At 46.1% G+C, this 18,664-nt stretch overlaps 1 non-coding gene across 1 annotated transcript; it reads left to right on the forward strand.

Moving 5' to 3' along the window:
• The first annotated feature begins 4,727 nt into the window (after positions 1 to 4,727).
• Positions 4,728 to 4,835, forward strand: LOC130500499 (small nucleolar RNA R71). The gene has a single exon (XR_008939121.1). It is a non-coding gene; the product is annotated as a small nucleolar RNA R71 (small nucleolar RNA).
• Positions 4,836 to 18,664: the final 13,829 nt, after the last annotated feature.

The raw sequence follows: 18,664 nt of genomic DNA on the forward strand, positions 1-18,664 counted from the left end.
TAGGTGACAGGTTGATCCACTTTAGCATTTTTAGTACTATCTGCAATCAGTAATCTAGAATGGTGCTAAAGAGTGGTCAGACAATCAAATATAAATCTATATCAATGTTCCTATTTAATACTTATACGAAAAATAATTTTGAAAAACAATTTGAATAAAAACCATAATAAAAACACATATTAGTAAACTCTCCCCCCCCCAGACTTAAATTACACTGTCCCAGTATAACACAGCCGGTGGTGAGGTAAATAAAATAAATCATAATTAATAAATATAACAAGTTAGAATGAATAAACCTGATCGGCAAAGGAGTAAGTCTGATCTTGTCCATCTAGGAGATATCTTTGCTACATCGGCTTTGATGACTTGCAACCTTCTGACCAAATCCTCTGTGTTTAACTGATGCTGATAGAAATCAAATCTAGAATGCTCAGGTAGTTCTGCATGTTGGTCTTTTTCGTGCTGGTCTTGAATCTGTTGATCCTGATCTGCCAAAGATACGGTATCGATCGATGCTACAACTTGTACATCGGTGGTTTCGCTGGGATCACTGTCGATCGACTCTGTATCAGCTGTCTCGATCGATTCTGAACGTTGGCCTTGGTACTCAAGATTTCTCTGCATACTGCGTATCTCATTCTTCAAGAGACCAGTAGCTCTGCAAAGGTTGGTCACTCTTTCGTCTAGAGTGCCGTCAATGTCATCACTTTTTTCGTTGAGTATTTCCTCCATAGAATTCATAGCTTCGTAAAGCTGATCTTTGATGTCATCAACTTCTGCCGCAGTGCATGCTCTCTTAGCTGGTGGTGGCTCGCTGTCGATCGATATTGGTCTAGGCCTGTCGATCGATGCTTCGTTTCTGTCACGAAGATCAATATAAGCTTGGACTATGCTCATGTCTCTTTCTAACTTGTCCAGCTGCCGTGACATTGTGTGCTGGCATCGCAGGATAGGTGAACTGAAAATTTCAAGCTTCCTCACGTACGCTTTCATCCTATCTTCCAGTTCTGCGAACCTTTTGTCGATCGACGGTGACGAATGTGTCGATCGATGGAAAAGTAGCATTCTTAGCTTGGTCATTCTGGCGAATTGTGTCCAACTCTTTCTGTAGAAGATCGATCCTCTTGCTTAACCATTCGACATTGTTGTTGAGAGGGCTATAGACGTCTCCAATCTGTGTATTGATGTAAGCAACCTCCCATTTATTTTTCTTAGGTGATGAACATTCTGGTTGGTCCATGGATGTAGTCTTGCCGATGTCGATCGATGGTACAGGTACTCTGTCGGTCGATACTGGTGGCGTAGCCTCTTTCTCAAGCATGGTCAATATGTTTCCAAGCTCCACTCTTATCTCAGCCATATCATTCTGGAAGTCCTTGTAACTGACATCCAAAGGCTGGATAGTGTCTTCCACCAATGTGTTCACGTTTGCCTCAAGGTGCGCCTGAGCTCTCCATACATCAGTCACCATATCATCTATCTCCTCTCTACTGTAGGGTACTGGTGGTGGTGTGTATGCATGGTAAGGGCGTGTGTGTATTGGAAGGCGTAAGCAACCTTTGTGAAAAAGGGATGCTCTATCCAGAATTCTCTTTACTTGCTCCTTGGTAACATGGATGATCTCACCATCAACTCCTCTAGCATAGCCAAACTCATCTCTGTAGACACCATATTCATCCTTAGCTTCCCACTTGAATCTCCTGGATCCATCAGTATTGAAGGCACGTCGTCCAAACTCCAATCTTCTGTCGGGCGATCTGACTCTTGGTCTGTCGATCGATCCGGGATATCCGCCGTCGATCAATGGGGATGTAACGATGTTGATCGATGGTGAATGTCTAGGTTGACCGAAGTGTTGAGGAACTGTATCCTCCCTTGTGTTGGTGTTGTGGTTGTCCTGGACGTGATTTAGGATGTCTGGATGGCTACGTTGCTGTGTGAACAGGTTTTCTGGTCCATTAGCAACTTGGAGGATGTCTGCTATGTCCTCTCTGGTTATGTGCAGAACTCTTCCATCCATAGCTCTTGCATAGCCATCTGTGTCCCTGAAAATTCCAAATTCATCAGGTGTTAGTGAAATGTTCCTGATATCGTAAGGTTCATGAGATCGAGGTTGAGCTCTGTTGAAGGTGTCGATCGATGGGGATGTGGTGGTGGCGATCGATGGTGCACGTCTAGTTGCACGGTTGGATCGATTGTACATGTTGTTGCAGTCCTCCATTGATAGGTTTCTGAATGCTGGAAGCTGCTGGGTAGAAGGTGAAAAATTTTGAATTTTCGTGGCTTGAGTTGTCAACCTTTTATACCCATGTGTTGTCCTAATCGGTGAAATTCCGATTTTGTCCTTCAAGTCGTCCGGGTTAATATCGATCGATGTGATACTAGCAATGTCGATCGATGGACGATGTCGTTTTGCTGGATGAAGTAGATAATCGATCGATGGTAGGTGTTTGATGTCGATCGATTTTGGGAATCGAATTGCAAATCTGTCATTCTCCAAGTAATTTTCCCAAGCTCTCTCTTCCCAATAGTCTGCATCATGTTATTCACTGTGGTCTCCATTGTGGGAAGAGGTGGCTATGTCTACAGCAAAACTCTCATGAAATCCGCTATCTGCCCAACTCCTTACTGAGTAATCATCTTCCTTTCGGCTGGGTGGGATGGCGAAATTTGGGTAGCAATGATCTGGTAGATCGAGTTCATCATCTGGTGGGTCTATGTCGATAAATGATCCATATTTGTTGTCGATCTCCTCTGACTTGCAAGTGTCGATCGATGATGTTAAAGTACTGTCGATCGATCCCGAGTAATCTGTCTCGTACTCGACTTCACAATGACAAACTGCGATGATACCAGTATCATCTTCCTTTACCACTGATTTGGCTGGTGGTTTGTCAAGCTTGACAGGGTCGTAGTGGATCTCTGAATCTATCATACTCAAGCACATCCTGTTGGTGTTCATGTCACATATGGCTCCTACTGTAGCCATAAATGCTCTTCCAAGTAAGAGGGAAGAGTTCCAATTTAGCTTGATGTCTAGGACATGAAAATCCACAGGGACGATAGCATTACCAATATGTACCTCAAGGTCTCTGATGAAGCCTCCAGAGTTTATCTGAGAGTAATCCACGAAAGTAAAGATCTCTGGTGAAGGATCTACTTGCAGGCCCAGATGGTCTGCCATGACCTTTGGTAAGATGCTGACTGATGAACCAGTGTCACATAGTGCATGAGGAAATTCAATTCCTTGTACCACACAGGGTATTGCAAACTTCTCCAGATCACTCTTCTTTGGCAAAGTAATCATTTTCCTCATATCTTCTCTGACATTGTCAAACCTTCTACTGATGTCAGTTTCAGTCTCCCTTGTTTCTCTGAAGAACATCCACAATCTGCTTGTGAAATAAACCTCCTCAAAAGGTTTCTCTGGTGGGATTCCGATAACTCTCTTAGTGAAACCATCAATCTCCTTTTCATTAGCTTCCCTCTTAAGGTTCTTAGGAATCTTCTCCTTCCTACTCCTTAACCTTCTTCCTTCAGTTCCCTCTGATGTAGGTGAGTGTCTGAAGGGTTACCAGTAATCTCTGTAGGGTTAGCTTGTGGTTTCGGTGTGGGTCTGAGTGCATTGATTCGGTTGCTTTCTATCGATGGTAGTTGCACTCGGTATGTGAGAGGTGCGTGTCGATCGATAGGTGGAGAAAAGGGTCGATCGATACGGTTCTCGTTGTTGTGTCGATCGATGAGTGGCTCGTCTCGTCGGTCGATATCTTCGTAGGTGTGGGTGGGTGGGTATGGATGAGAAGCCGTGAATTCAGCATGTGTCAATATCCTAACCGCGTTGCAATCTGCAATCGTATCCGGAAATGACATCGTCGATGTCGATCGATGTGGACTGGTGTCGATCGACACCATTGTGATCCACCGAGACTTAGTGAACTTTCCACTTCAAAGTCTCCTTCCTGTAGCTTCTCCTGTTTCACCACTTGCCAGAAATCATCATCTATGATAGCATTCACGTGGTGTTTCCTATTTCCTTCCCCTACTTCCTTAGAAGTTCCAATCCTCCTGATAGAGTCTTCAGTCTGGACAATCTGTGTCTCAATTTCTTAACTTGAGTGCAAATGGTGTCTATCCTCGTGGTCAGATTGTTGAAGACAGAATCAATCTTCCCATTGAAGTCCACTGTAAGCTTCTGCTGACCTTCCAGAACTCTATCAATCATGGCATCAAACTTACTCTCCTGGGTGGGTGGCGGTGGGTTTTGGTAAGCTGAGTTGCCGTAGTTCCTTGTGTTGGTGAAGGGTTTCTGATACTGTGAACTTTGGTTGTAGTTGCTCTTCTGACCACTGCCAAAAAAGTTTCTGTTTCCACTCTGGTTTCCGTATCTCTGAAATCCAGTACCTCCAATGTAGTTCACATCGTCCTCTGTATCATCTTCTCTAGCCTCTCCTTCTTCAGCTGAGCAGACTGGCTGCCCCAGAAATGCATGTAAAGCATCTATCTTGGCTCTGACTTCATTCATCTGGTCTTCCCCGATGGCTGCAACCGATTTCTTCTTGTCAGAGTCAGTGTTCTTGGTGCTGCTGCTGTTGGCTAGGTTCTCAATAAGTCTCACAGCCTCTATTGGATTCCTAGTGTTGAAGTTTCCCTCACTAGCAGTATCAAGAGCCATCTGATACCGTAAGGCGATACCTCTGTAGAAAGTGCTTAACAGCTGCACTTCATTGAATCCATGGTGTGGACAGTCTCGCTGGAAGAACTTGAATCTGATCCATGCGTCTTTAAAAGTCTCACTAGGCTTTTGCGCGAAAGTGGCAATTTTGCTTCTTAAGTCTTCAGCGCGTGCCTCATCAAAGAAATTACGCAGGAAGGCGTTTTTGATGTCGGCCCAGGATGCCAGTGCGAAGCTTCTCCAATCAGTGAGTATTTGAAGAGCTTGCAGAGTAGGTAGTCCTCAGGGACTCCATCCATACGAATAGCAGCGATAAGATCCTCGAACCTCTCCAGATGGTCCATAGGATGCTCGTGTGATTGCCTAGAATAAGGTATCTGAGACACGAGAGAGTAGTACTGAGGCTTGAGCCCGAAGTTTGGCTTCTGAATCTCTGGAGGTCGAATAGCTGATATGTTGGTGTAGTACTCGTCTGGACGGTTATAGTCTTCCAACGATCGTGTTTGAGCTTCTCCTGGAGCCTCAGCTTCAGGCTCATGGATTATGTTTCCCTGTGCATCTAGCTTATGACATGTTGCATTACGCAGATGACCATCCTAGTCATACAGGTTTCCATTCTCGCCCTGCGTGAGAATAACAATCGCGATCATGCTTCGCTGAGTAGTGTCGATCGATATACGGTTAGAAGTATCGAACGATGTTGATCGGCGAACGGTATTGGTCGACGGTGTTGTCTGAGTGTCGATCGACTGTTGAACGTGAGTATCAATCGACGGTAATGCGGTTCTTTCGATCGATGCGGAGCGTAGGTCTTTGCGGATTGAGCGTTCCAAGTGTGCAGGATCTTCAGAGAATAATAGTTGATTTCCCTTGTTGCTTCTGGTACTGCTGGACATGTACCTGAAAAGACAAGAAAAATTTAAATCAGAAAGGGGGTAAAAGAAAAACCTAAGATTAATAAGATTAAATCTAATGGCGATCAAAGCTCCCCGGCAACGGCGCCAAATTTGATAGTGCTCAAATTACCCAGTAGAGCTTACTCTCTCAAATAAGAGGTACATCTGTAGTACTTAGGGATCGAATCACGAGGAGCTAGGGAACCAATTAAATAAAATTTACTAATCAATCCTAGGCAAGGTTGGTTTATATGATAGAAATGAAAATAACAATTCCTAAAATGAGCAAGGTAGTTGCTCTAACTAACAATATGATGGGTTGTTCAACTGTGATAAAGAGTGCTAGACATAAGGTTTCTATTCAGGAATGGAGATTATAATCTCTATAAATGCTTTAACAAGTTGCTTGCATGATACTATAGATCTCAGCCGCTTAACTCAAGTGAAGTATCACTGGTTAAATAATCTAGATCTCTGGCCACACCTTTCGCATGATGACACAGAAAAAGAATCGGTCGATATCCTTTTGAGATATCGAGCGATACACCTTTCGCAGCGCCGATCGATTCACCTGTCGGGATATCGATCGACGGCTTCTAGATCTGCCTAGGCGCGAGCCAAATATGACCACAAGGTCTCAAGGAGGAACTGTCGTTCTTCTCAACGGGAGACAGGCAAGCTCAAATGGATAATTCAAGATAATCAAAGATCCTAGTGATCTATGTTCTAGTTAGCTAATCTAAAACAAGCATAGGGTGCAATCCATTTGATGAGTATCACAACTTAGCAATTATAGTTTGGGGCTAATCTCACAAACCTATTTGAACCCTAAATCTAACAAGTAGACTACTCAGACATAGCTAAGCAATTCATAACAATAGATAGATGAAAGAATTGCATAGATAGAATAAAGTAGAAATACAAAAGGAGATGAGAAATCTCTCCAATCTCTCAAACAAATAAAACTCTAGTCTCTCTCTCACACTCTCTGCTTTTAGGGTTGTCAAGAGCTTGCTTTTTTCGAAGGTTGCCGTCAAAAGATACTTAGCAGGAATATTTAAGCATTTCCATTAGGTTAAAAACTCGTCAGGAGCAATATCGTAATTTGGTGAAGTCTTGGTGAAGTAGTCGGCTAAACCATTTCGTCTTCGATATCGATCGACAACACTGGAAGTGTATCGATCGATTATAATCTTCTAGTACGCGGATCTTCTCAGCTACATCGATCAACAACTCAAGATGAGTATCGATCGATTATAATCGCAATGTTGACTTCCGACTTAGTCTTGAATGGTCAACTCGGGTGTATCATCTCTTGCACTCCAAAATGCTCCAAAAACATCATTTTCTCACAAAATGCTCCTGAACCTGAAAACATACCTAACAGGCTAGAAAACAGATTAAATATATAATAAAATACTAGTATACCATGGTTAAAAACAGGTAAAATCCATGGTATATCAGCGATACACAACTCGATACGGCTGAAGACCGAACCCTAAATAGCCCAATATTTATGTAGAGAGATTTTTGGAAAAGAGAATATTTTCCAAGCATTTTCAAAGATATTCACAAAAATTTTGGAAATTTTCCAAAGTTATCCAATTCGCAGCAGGATAATGTAAATTAAATCTTGTTCATTGATGACATTAAATATATATACAACCGTACAATGTTCCCTTAAGAGATTTCTCTAATTAGCTGATCATTCATGGTTAATGGACCTTCAACGTATGTTTGTTCTGAAGACAATCTGAATATCGAAACAGGAACTTGTCCATTGCTTTTTATATGTAACTCACTTCTTGAGAAAATATCAGGTCAGTCCAACCTCGATATTATGTTGTCTTTCGTCTTCCCTGGGACATTCAATATTATGTTGATGATCTTTCTCAAAAAAAATATTTTCTATATGCATCACATCGAGGTTGTGGCGCAAAAAAAGATCCTTACAATATGACAATTCCTAAAATGTACTCTTCTTGTTCCAGTGGTGCTGAACTCCGTAAAAAACATGCATAATACTGGGAACATACCAATTACCACCACGAAGAACTGTTTCTAGAGCACTGTAGTGATCGATTTGCGCTTTAATTTGTTCTCAAGTTAAATATGGAGGAGATGTGTCTCTCACAAACCTTTCGTGTCTAAACAATTTCTTGTTTCTTCGGTACGGATGGCTAACGGAGAGAAGTTGACGGTGACAGTCAAACAAACTTGTCTTCCTACCATTCTTCAGTTAAAAATACATCTATCATTCCATTACAATATGGACAAGATAATCTCTCATGTGTAGTCCATCCACACAATATCCCATAGGTAGGAAAGTCATTTATGGTCCACAAAAGCATCGCTCACATCGTAAATTTGTCTTTGTTGAGAAATCATAAGTCCTCACCCATGTTGACCAAAAAATCTTTCAAACTCTTTTATCAGTTGTTGTAGAAAAACATCCAAAGAGACCTTTTTGGATGGTTCCGACCAGGTATTAAAGTGGTCAAGAGTAGAAACTCCCGCTGCATGCACATATCTGGTGGTAGGTTGTATGGCGTAAGAAAGACTGGCCACAATGAATATTGTCTCCCAGAGATTCCAAATGGACTAAATCCATCTGTGCATAATCCAAGATACACGTTTCGGCTATTGCTAGCGAATCTGGATCTACCTTGTTAAAATGTTTCCATGCTCTTGTATCTGATGGATGAGTCATCTCACCATCCGTCTAAGTATGCTCGGCATGCCATCTCATCCTTCCAGCAGTCTCCTATGATTGGTACAATCTTTTTCAATCTGTCTGTAATGGGTAGGTGCCACAAACTTTGGTACGGTACCCTATTATGTCCTCGTCCTTGCGGTTTCAATTGTGGCTTCTTGCAGAATGGACATTCTTCTAACTTCTCATCATCTTTCCAGTAGATCATGCAATTGTCGATGCAAAAGTCTAGTATCTCAGAAAGCAACCCAAGACTATAAACCAGTTTTTGAATCTCATAATAAGAATCAGCAAACACATTGTCTTCCAGCAAATACTCTTTAACAAGTCTGCCCATGCATCCATGCAACTTTTCAAGTAGAATGTGATCAGTTTTAATATTCATCATTCTAGTAGCCAACAACAATTTAGAGAGACATTCTCTACAACCATTGTAAATTGGCTGATTCGCAGTATCTAACATTTCATAAAACTTTTTTGCATCTACGGAAAACTAAAACGCAAAAAAACACGCACACGCCGAAGGAACCAAGCAGCCAACTCCGGACATGGCCGTGGCCGCCGGGCGGCTAGCCCCGTGCTGGCCGTGGCCGCCAGCGGCTAGCGCCCGTGCTGGCCGTAGCCGCCGGGCGGCTAGCCCCTGCTGGCCGTGGCCGGCGGCGGCTAGCGCCCGTGCTGGCCGTGGCCGGCCGGGCGGCTAGCCCCGTGCTGGCCGTGGCCGCCGCCGGCTAGCGCCCGTGCTGGCCGTGGCCGCCGGGCGGCTAGCCCCGTGCTGGCTGTGGCCTCCGGCGGCTAGCGCCCGTGCTGACCGTGGCCGCCGGGCGGCTAGCCCCGTGCTGGCCGTGGCCGCCGGCGGCTAGCATCCGTGCTGGCCGTGGTCGCCGGGCGGCTAGCCCCGTGCTGGCTCGGGTCATCGGACGGCTAGTCCTCGTGCGTAAGTTCTAGGCCTCCGGGTCGCCAGAAATCCGTGTTTTGCGACTTTCCGAGATCCCGCAAACAAAACTCATTTTCCTGCTCCAAGATTCCAAAGAACCCGTAAGACATCAACGGACAGGAAGACTTCGTATAAAACGGTGATGGTTATCTTAAAACCATGTGCCTCAGCAATGCATCGAAGATCTTCCGAAAGACTCGACATCCAAGTAGGAGCATTCTTTCAAAGAAATCGTAGAAAACAGCAGAAGACCGGAAGACGGCCCGAAAGGGACCAAACCCGATCGAACAACCCGTTTACGATTTTCTAAAAGGATAGATACGACGGTTTACAATTATCTTCGCATGACAAGATAAATGTTAAACTTCCGAAAAGATAAATGTCAACTTTCCGAAAAGATAAATGTCAACTTTCCGATAAACGCGAAAGCCGACGAAAATGGAAAAAGTCCAGCCCGCGGCGGACTCAGCCCATCAAGAATAGACCGTTCATATAAGCAAAGCTAGGAGCAGAGGAAGGGGGATCCAAAATCAGAAGAAAAAAACCACTACAGAGCAACTTAGAACTTAGGCGCTTATTTCCTTTTTTAGCGAGCTGCGACTCAACTAGGTTAGATCTAGGTTTCGAGACTAGCGACGATCGACAGCTCTTGCGGCCGAGATCTCGACCTGTTGTCCAACGCTCTCCGCAGATTCGGAAATAAGATTCTTTCTTTTTGCTCTCTTTATTTTACGCATTTATTCCCAAACTAGACTCGTATTAACTTTGTCGTGCGTGGCCCAGCAGATAGCCGGGATCCTCGGGGAAAACTAGGTCAACTTAGTTTTCCTACGTTTTAACTTAACTAAAATCGACAGTGCGAATTTCGGTTCCCACAGTTTGGCGCTAGAAGGAGGGGGATTCACGGATTTATCTTTCTCGCAACTACGCACGCCCAGTTAAGCATGTCTGCAGACGCGGAAAAAGACAAGCAAACGCACGACGGATCAGCCGTCGATGCCAACGCTGAGAAGACTCCTGCCGGAAACGTATCGACGGTCACTGCCGAGGCAAACACCGCGATGCTGGACCAGGTGAAGGAACTGTTCGCCACCGCCCAGAAACGGTCGGAAGAACAAGAGAAACTAATGGCTTCACTCGCTAAACAGGTCAATACCTTAACAGCGAAAAGCAAACTCCCGCGCGGATCCACCAAGGTGAGGCGTGTCAGGAGGCTCGACTTCGGAACTTCCGGAGACCAAGAAAAAGATGCCCCGAGAAAATCCCCGGAACTCGTCCCTGACGATACCACTCCGACGGGGCAGAAGAAAACGACGGGCAACCTTCCACCTCCCGCAAGGGACAACGAAGGAGACGACGTCGAAAGAATCAATCTGGATATCAGCGATCAATCGGACCCGTCCGACGAAGACGCCGACCTCCACCACAGAAGGACTCGAAGTCAGTCAGCTCGACTGGCGGCAGCCTTCGAAAAACCCATGACAGAAGAGGAAGAAGACCTCTACTGGTCAGAGCAAGAAAGGTTGGCTGAGGACCAGACTCGGGCCTATCGCAGCCAACGTAGACAAAGGAGCGCGAACGGCGCCAACGAAATCCACGATTTGCGCGAGTACATCGCCAAAACTGCAGCCGAGGTGAAAGCGGTAAAATCGCAGATTCACCACGCGACCAGCACTGCCCCCGAGATCGACCTGCTCCTCGAGGAATCGAGAAAAACTCCGTTCACCTCTCGAATCACGGACGCACGAGTCTCAGATCCTGGGAAAATAAAGCTTCCCACCTACGATGGAACCACAGATCCAAAGGCACATCTGCAGTCTTTCCAGATTGCGATGGCAAGGTCTAAACTTCCGGAGCGGGAAAAGGACATCGGCTGCTGTCTCCTATTCGTCGAGAACCTCAGAGGTGCTGCGCTCGAGTGGTTCTCACACTTGAAAAGAAACTCCATCGGAAGTTTCCGCCAGCTTGCTTCGGCTTTTCTGAAGCAATTCTCCATGTTCATGGACAGGGAAACTTCCGACGTAGACCTTTGGAGTCTAATTCAAAAGGAAGACGAACCGCTCCGCGACTACATAAGGAGGTTCAAACTCGTGATGTCCAGGGTAACAGGCCTCAGCGACAGAGTCGCCATCGACGCCCTGAGGAAAAACCTCTGGTACAAATCGAAATTCCGAAAGTGGATTTCTCTGGAAAGGCCACGCACCATCCAGGACACTCTCCACAAGGCAACGGATTTCATCATCATGGAAGAAGAGATGAAAATCCTAGCGCAAAAGCATGGACCGCCGAAAGCATCCGGCAAGAAGAAAACCTCTCGTAACGACAAGTACGTCCATCACGAAGGGGAAGACGTCCAAGGCGAGCATAACTACGCCGTCAATTCCGAACAAGGAAGGACCGCCGGAAACACTTGGACGCGGAACTCGTACAAGGACAATTCCAGCTGCGAGTTCCATCAGACGAGAGGTCACTCCACCGCCAACTGCAAAGTCCTCGGCGCTAGACTCATTATGAAGCTGCTTGACGGCAAACTAGCAACGGTCAAGAGCATGAAAGACCTGATCCTAGATTCTGACCGTCCGCCAAAGACCGACGGAGCCAATCCCGAGAATAACGCTCCTGGAACTCAATCGGGCGAAAAACGCGAACGGAGACAAGACGGCGAAGGAAACAACAACAACCGCCAAAGGATCAACATGGTCATCGGAGGATCGCATTTTTACCAGGACTCCGTTTCGTCAATCAAAGCCTACGGACGGAAGGCCGAGACAAGCCCCGGATGGTGTCCAGAGGACGACGTTCCCAATCACGCAATCACCTTCGAGGAACAGGATACGACCGGACTCGATAAACCCCACTACGATCCTCTGGTCATCGACTTGGTGATTCAGGATCTCGAAGTCGGCCGCATCCTCATCGACACAGGAAGCACGGTCAATATCATGTTCCGCGACACTCTGCAGAGGATGAACATACCCCTCGGAGAAGTCATCCCAGAACCAAGACCATTGACTGGATTCTCGGGCGTCACGTCCATGACCCTCGGAAAAATCAGACTCCCGGTCATGGCTAAAGAAGTCACAAAGATCGTCGAATTCGCGGTAGTGGATAACCCGGCTATCTATAACGCCATAATGGGAACTCCTTGGATAAACGCCATGAAGGCAGTCCCGTCCACTTACCACCTCGGCGTCAAGTTTCCAACACCAACTGGAACGGCGGTAATCTGGGGAAGCCAAAAACAGTCGCGACTCTGCTTCCTAGCCGAACATAAACTTCGCAGCAATCGGAACGCCCCAGTAGCTAACCCGAAGCGAACCAAGAAGAACCTGAGTATCTCCGAGAACTCAGCAAAAAACAACTCGGATTTGTCCGAACAGGCCACGACTCAGGACAGCGGGAAAATCCTCGAGTCCATCGCCGAGAAAACGGATGACCTAACTCCCAACGCGACCGCCGACTTAGCCGAAACAGTCAAGGCGCCGGAAATCGTGGAGTAGTAGCAACCGCGACAGGAACAGAACTACGAGATGGCTTGATCCTCGCAAGAGGTACGTAGGCAGCTCGTCGCAACCCGACGAGTTCAGCTATCCCCCTCACCAAAAAGGGGGGGGGGAGATGGGAACAAACATCCTTGTACTCCCGCAAAAATACTTTTCACATGTACTCTACCTTATAAAGTTTTTTAATTCAAATGCTTACTCAACGCATAAACATTACGGAAAACGAAAATCATATCTTTGAGGAACGCGAGACGTCGTTAGTTCTCGAAAAGTCTTGATTCTCCATTCTCCTCCAAACAGTCCATCGCGACTCTAAAAAACTCTATCAAACAGTCTGTCCGCGACTATAAAATTCATTTCCGTCGATTGGCCCCGACGGAAAAACACAGAAACGTTTCACTCAATCAAATTCGTAGTCTGGCTTCTAACGAAGTCCTCTTGCATCCGACAAGGATACCATAGCGCGCTATACAAAAAATCCAAATTTTGGTTAGCTCTTCGTAAAGGAAGTAGCTCGACTCGTATCCAAACGAATCATATAAGCCGATAAGCACTTCGCAGATTCTAAAACGGTACGAGTCAGGTCGAAATCGCAAACAGGCGAAACGAAAGCCGATTTGTCATCGCACAGCTTCAGTCCGAAAGTAGACCTAGGTCTTGCCCTAAACCCGGCCTTGCTGGTATCTAAGACATCTCATAGGCATAAGTATCCAGAATACGAGATCCCAAAATTTGCCTCTTATCGCTTACAAACCTAACGTTCGCTACAAAGTAACCTACGGATCTAGCGACAAAAAAAAGAGATTGAATGCGAAGTGACTACACGTATTCAAACCCTCTACACTTGACGAAAGTATAAATCAAGACGCATAATTCATAAAAAGCATTTATAACAGGGATTCAAAAGCCACCAACGGCCAATCCCGAGAAACACAAAGTCACGCGACCTCCTAAGGGTCGCAACACATACATACAAACGGCCACACTTGGCCTATCACAAATTATAATCGAATGCATAACAATCGGTTAGAGATATTCCAAACGAGGAGTCGGGCTGGTCAACCTCTTCACCACCGTCGCCTGCGTTCGAACCCGCGCCTACATCCGCTGTATCCTCCGAGACTTGATAGGATTCCACAACTCTCGAATTCTCCCTTCGATCGGAGGAACAAAGGATTCAGCGTTAGCGCAATTCTCATCGAGCCGTCCATCGTGGCAAGTTCGCCGGAAAGAGAGAAGTCCTCACGCTGCATCTTGTGAAGAGTACCGACCGAACCACGACACTCGCGAAAATCGCCTACAAAGTCCTGAGCCTCTTTGTACGCTTCGAACTCGGTAGAAAAAATTTCGGCCCTTCGGTTCAGCTCGGCGGCAGCTCTTCTCCGTCCGCTCCTTTCCGCGCGAACGAGGGCTCGAGCCTGGACCTTGGCTTGCCGGCATTTTGCTCCTCCACCTCCAACCGATACTTAGCGAATTCCCTTTCCGTTTCCTCCGCTTTGAAACGGGCCAGCCGGGCAGTACGGAAACTCCCATCGATCGATGCATTCCACACTCTCACGGCCTGCAAAGAAGCCGAGGTCAAATAAAAAGAAAAGGGGTTTTACTCAAGTTTCAAAAACAAACCTCGTTGACCAAGCGAGCACCCTCCGCAGTCACCTTGTCCCTTTCCTCGTTGTCCAAAGACTCGTCACGGGAAAACGCCGGAGGGAGTTCATCAAAGAAGTCACCCGGGGGAGGAGCATCCTGATTCCCTGAGGTAAAGCCAGGATCGTATCTCGGGGTGCGCCATCTCCCGACGAGGTCTCAAAGCGATCCCTTTGTCCTTACGAGGCCTCCGCCTCTGCCTTAAAGGGGCAAAAACGTAGGATCTATCATTGACACAGGGCCGCGTACCGCCTCGCGATCGGTGAAGCGCGACCGCCCCTCGAATCCGGTCGAGAGTGAAGGAGTTCCAGGAACAAGGCCTCGACCTAAAAATGTCCCTCTTGGTCAAGAGATCGGAAGGAACATGCGCGAGACACCTGTTCTCTAAAAAAAAAAAAAACAAACGTTCAGTACTCGCCTTTCGGATTCTAAGAAGGGGATGCGACAATCTTACCTCGTTGGTACAACCAGTCCGTCGGGAATAGGTGGAGAAAGCCTTCCTCGACAGACTCTCCATCTATCCTCACGAAAAAAGAAACGATCAACGTGATCCTTGGCGTGCGAGGTGACTCCATGGATTACCGAAAAATTGGTCCTCGCCTTCATGGAGTATACTCCGTTGATGCTCGTCGTCTTGGAGTTCCACAACCCTTCGAAATCAGCAGGGCTAAGGTCCATCCCTAACTCGTAACTCAGAATCACAACGCCAAGCCAACTCTCAAAGCCGGCGTGATTGCGATTCCGAAACGGTCGAGGGCCTGAACAATGATCCCGGGGATTGGGAACCACAGTCGGCATTGCGTCAAGAACGCCTCGTAACAAGTAAAGTAACCTTCCGGAGGATGCTCCGAACTCTCATTCCCACGAGGAATGCGAAACATGACTCCCTTCGGAACCTCATAAAACTCTCGAAGAATTCCGAGATATTCAGGGGATACTTCGCTCGGCGAGTCAATTTCCTTGCGCATCCTCAGAGGTCGCCGGGGAATCGGGATCACGGGAAGGGGAGCATCAGAACCAAAGACAGCGTCGCAGTACGCATTCCTGTTGATCTCTGAAACCTCGGGCTTCGGAACTTCTTCCTCGGCATGAAAACTATCCGAAGACGAGTGAGACTGCCTCCTCGAGGATTTTGATCTTGAAGTCATTCTTTTCTTAAAGTAGAGAGAGAATTTGCAAGAGAGAGATTAACTTGAGATTCTTGGGTGAAGTAAGAATGGTAAAAGATTCACAAGTCTTTATAGGCAAAGATTTTACTATTCACCCCGACCTTCGACACGATTTCGTCTCCATACTTTCCTCACGAACCATACCGCAAGCTAGGACCTACAACCCTACGGCTCCTAGCTAGCTGGGGGCTAACTGTTGGGGTCAAAATCGGTCAAGACGAAATCGATGTCCGAAAATCTCGGAAAAACATGAAAAATGTTAGAGCAACCTCGAGAGACTAATTGTTAATCGAGAAACCTCGGGAAAATATTAAGTTCGAGATTAATCATCTCGAAATCAACTGCTAGAAACATTTTCTACACAAGGAAAAACCTACGGAAAACTAAAAACGCAAAAAACACGCACACGCCGAAGGAACCGAGCAGCCAACTCCGGACGTGGCCGTGGCCGCCGGGCGGCTAGCCCCGTGCTGGCCGTGGCCGCCGGCGGCTAGCGCCCGTGCTGGCCGTGGCCGCCGGGCGGCTAGCCCCGTGCTGGCCGTGGCCGCCGGCGGCTAGCGCCCGTGCTGGCCGTGGCCGCCGGCGGCTAGCCCCGTGCTGGCCGTGGCCGCCGGCGGCTAGCGCCCGTGCTGGCCGTGGCCGCGGGCGGCTAGCCCCGTGCTGGCCGTGGCCGCCGGCGGCTAGCGCCCGTGCTGGCCGTGGCCGCCGGGCGGCTAGCCCCGTGCTGGCCGTGGCCGCCGGCGGCTAGCGCCCGTGCTGGCCGTGGTCGCCGGCGGCTAGCCCCGTGCTGGCTCGGGTCATCGGACGGCTAGTCTCGTGCGTAAGTTCTAGGCCTCGGGTCGCCAGAAATCCGTGTTTTGCGACTTTCCGAGATCCCGCAAACAAAACTCCTTTTCCTGCTCCAAGATTCCAAAGAACCGTAAGACGTCAACGGACAGGAAGACTTCGTATAAAACGGTGATGGTTATCTTAAAACACCATGTGCCTCAGCAATGGATCGAAGATCTTCCGAAAGACTCGACATCCAAGTAGGAGCATTCTTTCAAAGAAATCGTAGAAAACAGCGGAAGACCGGAAGACGGCCCGAAAGGGACCAAACCCGATCGAACAACCCGTTTACGATTTTCTAAAAGGATAGATACGACGGTTTACAATTATCTTCGCATGACAAGATAAATGTTAAACTTCCGAAAAGATAAATGTCAACTTTCCGAAAAGATAAATGTCAACTTTCCCGATAAACGCGAAAGCCGACGAAAATGGAAAAAGTCCAGCCCGCGGCGGACTCAGCCCATCAAGAATAGACCGTCATATGGGAGTATATAAGCAAAGCTAGGAGCAGAGGAAGGGGGATCCGAAATCAGAAGAAAGAAACCACTCCAGAGCAACTTAGAACTTAGGCGCTTATTTCCTTTTTTAGCGAGCTGCGACTCAACTAGGTTAGATCTAGGTTTCGAGACTAGCGACGATCGACAGCTCTTGCGGCCGAGATCTCGACCTGTTGTCCAACGCTCTCCGCAGATTCGGAAATAAGATTCTTTCTTTTGCTCTCTTTATTTTACGCATTTATTCCCAAACTAGACTCGTATTAACTTTGTCGTGCGTGGCCCAGCAGATAGCCGGGATCCTCGGGGAAAACTAGGTCAACTTAGTTTTCCTACGTTTTAACTTAACTAAAATCGACAGTGCGAATTTCGGTTCCCACAAGGATATTCTTGTTAGATCTAGGAGACTGAGAACTTAGGTGGTTTAGAAATAGTGAGTTCCATACTTAGTACGTTTTTCTGCTTTGTTTCTTTCTATTCTCCATTGTTTTGACGATTTCCGTACATACTGTTTTCGGTGAAACTAATAAACTCTATCTTAATCAATAAACGTCTCATGCACTTTCTTACGATACTTTGTTTATCTCTTTCTTTTTTTGTATTTGTGTTTATGCATGGAACCCAGATCCTCAAGGAAAGTCGAGAAATCTTGGCTTTCCTCCATTAACTAAATTCGATAGTGCGAATTTCGGTTCCCCACACACCTGAAAAACAAAAGAATACCCAAAAACACAAACAAACCCGGTAAATTTAAGTACCTAAAAGACGTAGAAATTTTACCAAATCTGATCCGAGAAACAATAAAAACACCCAGAACTTATCTGAATACCTAAAATTATTGTTACAAATTTAAAATTTTACCAAACACGAAACTGTAACGAAAAACCCTGACTTGAAATTTATTCATAATATAGGAAACATTCTATAATACCCAATTTTTGGGTTGTTTCGGATATTCAGGATCCAAAAACCCAAAAGCACCTGAAACATGAAAAAATACTTGAAATCCAAACAGATACCCGATAATATTAAATACAGAAAAATACCCAAAATTTTACCTAAATCTGATATTAAAAGCAGAAAATACAAAAATGTTATCTAGATTTAGCACGGATCTTTTTTTAGTCAGTATATGTGGGAACGGAAATTCACACTGTCGATTTCCGTAAATGGAGGAAAGTGGAAACCCTAATTTTCCTGAGGTCCCGAATTTCTATCAAGCCAAACATCATGCAATCAGAATACGCGAACAAAAGAGGTAATGAATCGATAAAAAACAAAAGAGAGGAAGAAGATCTTATTCCGACACTGCGTAATGAGCGTTTACAACAGGAAAAAGCCCCGGGCCGCAAGATCTGTTGGCGAGCTCCTAGATATAATCACCAAAGACTTGAAAACCGAATTGAGTTGTAGCCTGATAAGAAAAACCAGAAAGTTGCATAAATTTCTTTAAGTGCTAAGTTTTCTCTGAATTTTCTTTCTTGCGCCTCTCGCCTTGGCATCCCTTATATTCTCCTTCTAGGTCAGTTTGCCCTTTCGTTTTCTGCCCCCATGTAGAGTTTATCGCTTCGCATAAATATTCCCATTTTTCTTTGATTTTCATGTTTGTTCTTTAAAATTGACAATTATCTTCTCATGTAAATATCAGATAAACCGTCATAGTATTTTGGGCATTCTCGTCCAAAAATCGTAAGTGGGCTTCTGCCACGTTTTTAGACCTTTTCGGGCCGTTTTTCAACATAAGTGAATTTAAAATTTCTTTTGAAAATTCACCTTTGGTACAACATCGGTTTAATGAAATAGTGAAA

The sequence above is a fragment of the Raphanus sativus genome, chromosome 9 (assembly GCF_000801105.2).
Source record: "Raphanus sativus cultivar WK10039 chromosome 9, ASM80110v3, whole genome shotgun sequence".
NCBI classification, from domain to species: domain Eukaryota; kingdom Viridiplantae; phylum Streptophyta; class Magnoliopsida; order Brassicales; family Brassicaceae; genus Raphanus; species Raphanus sativus.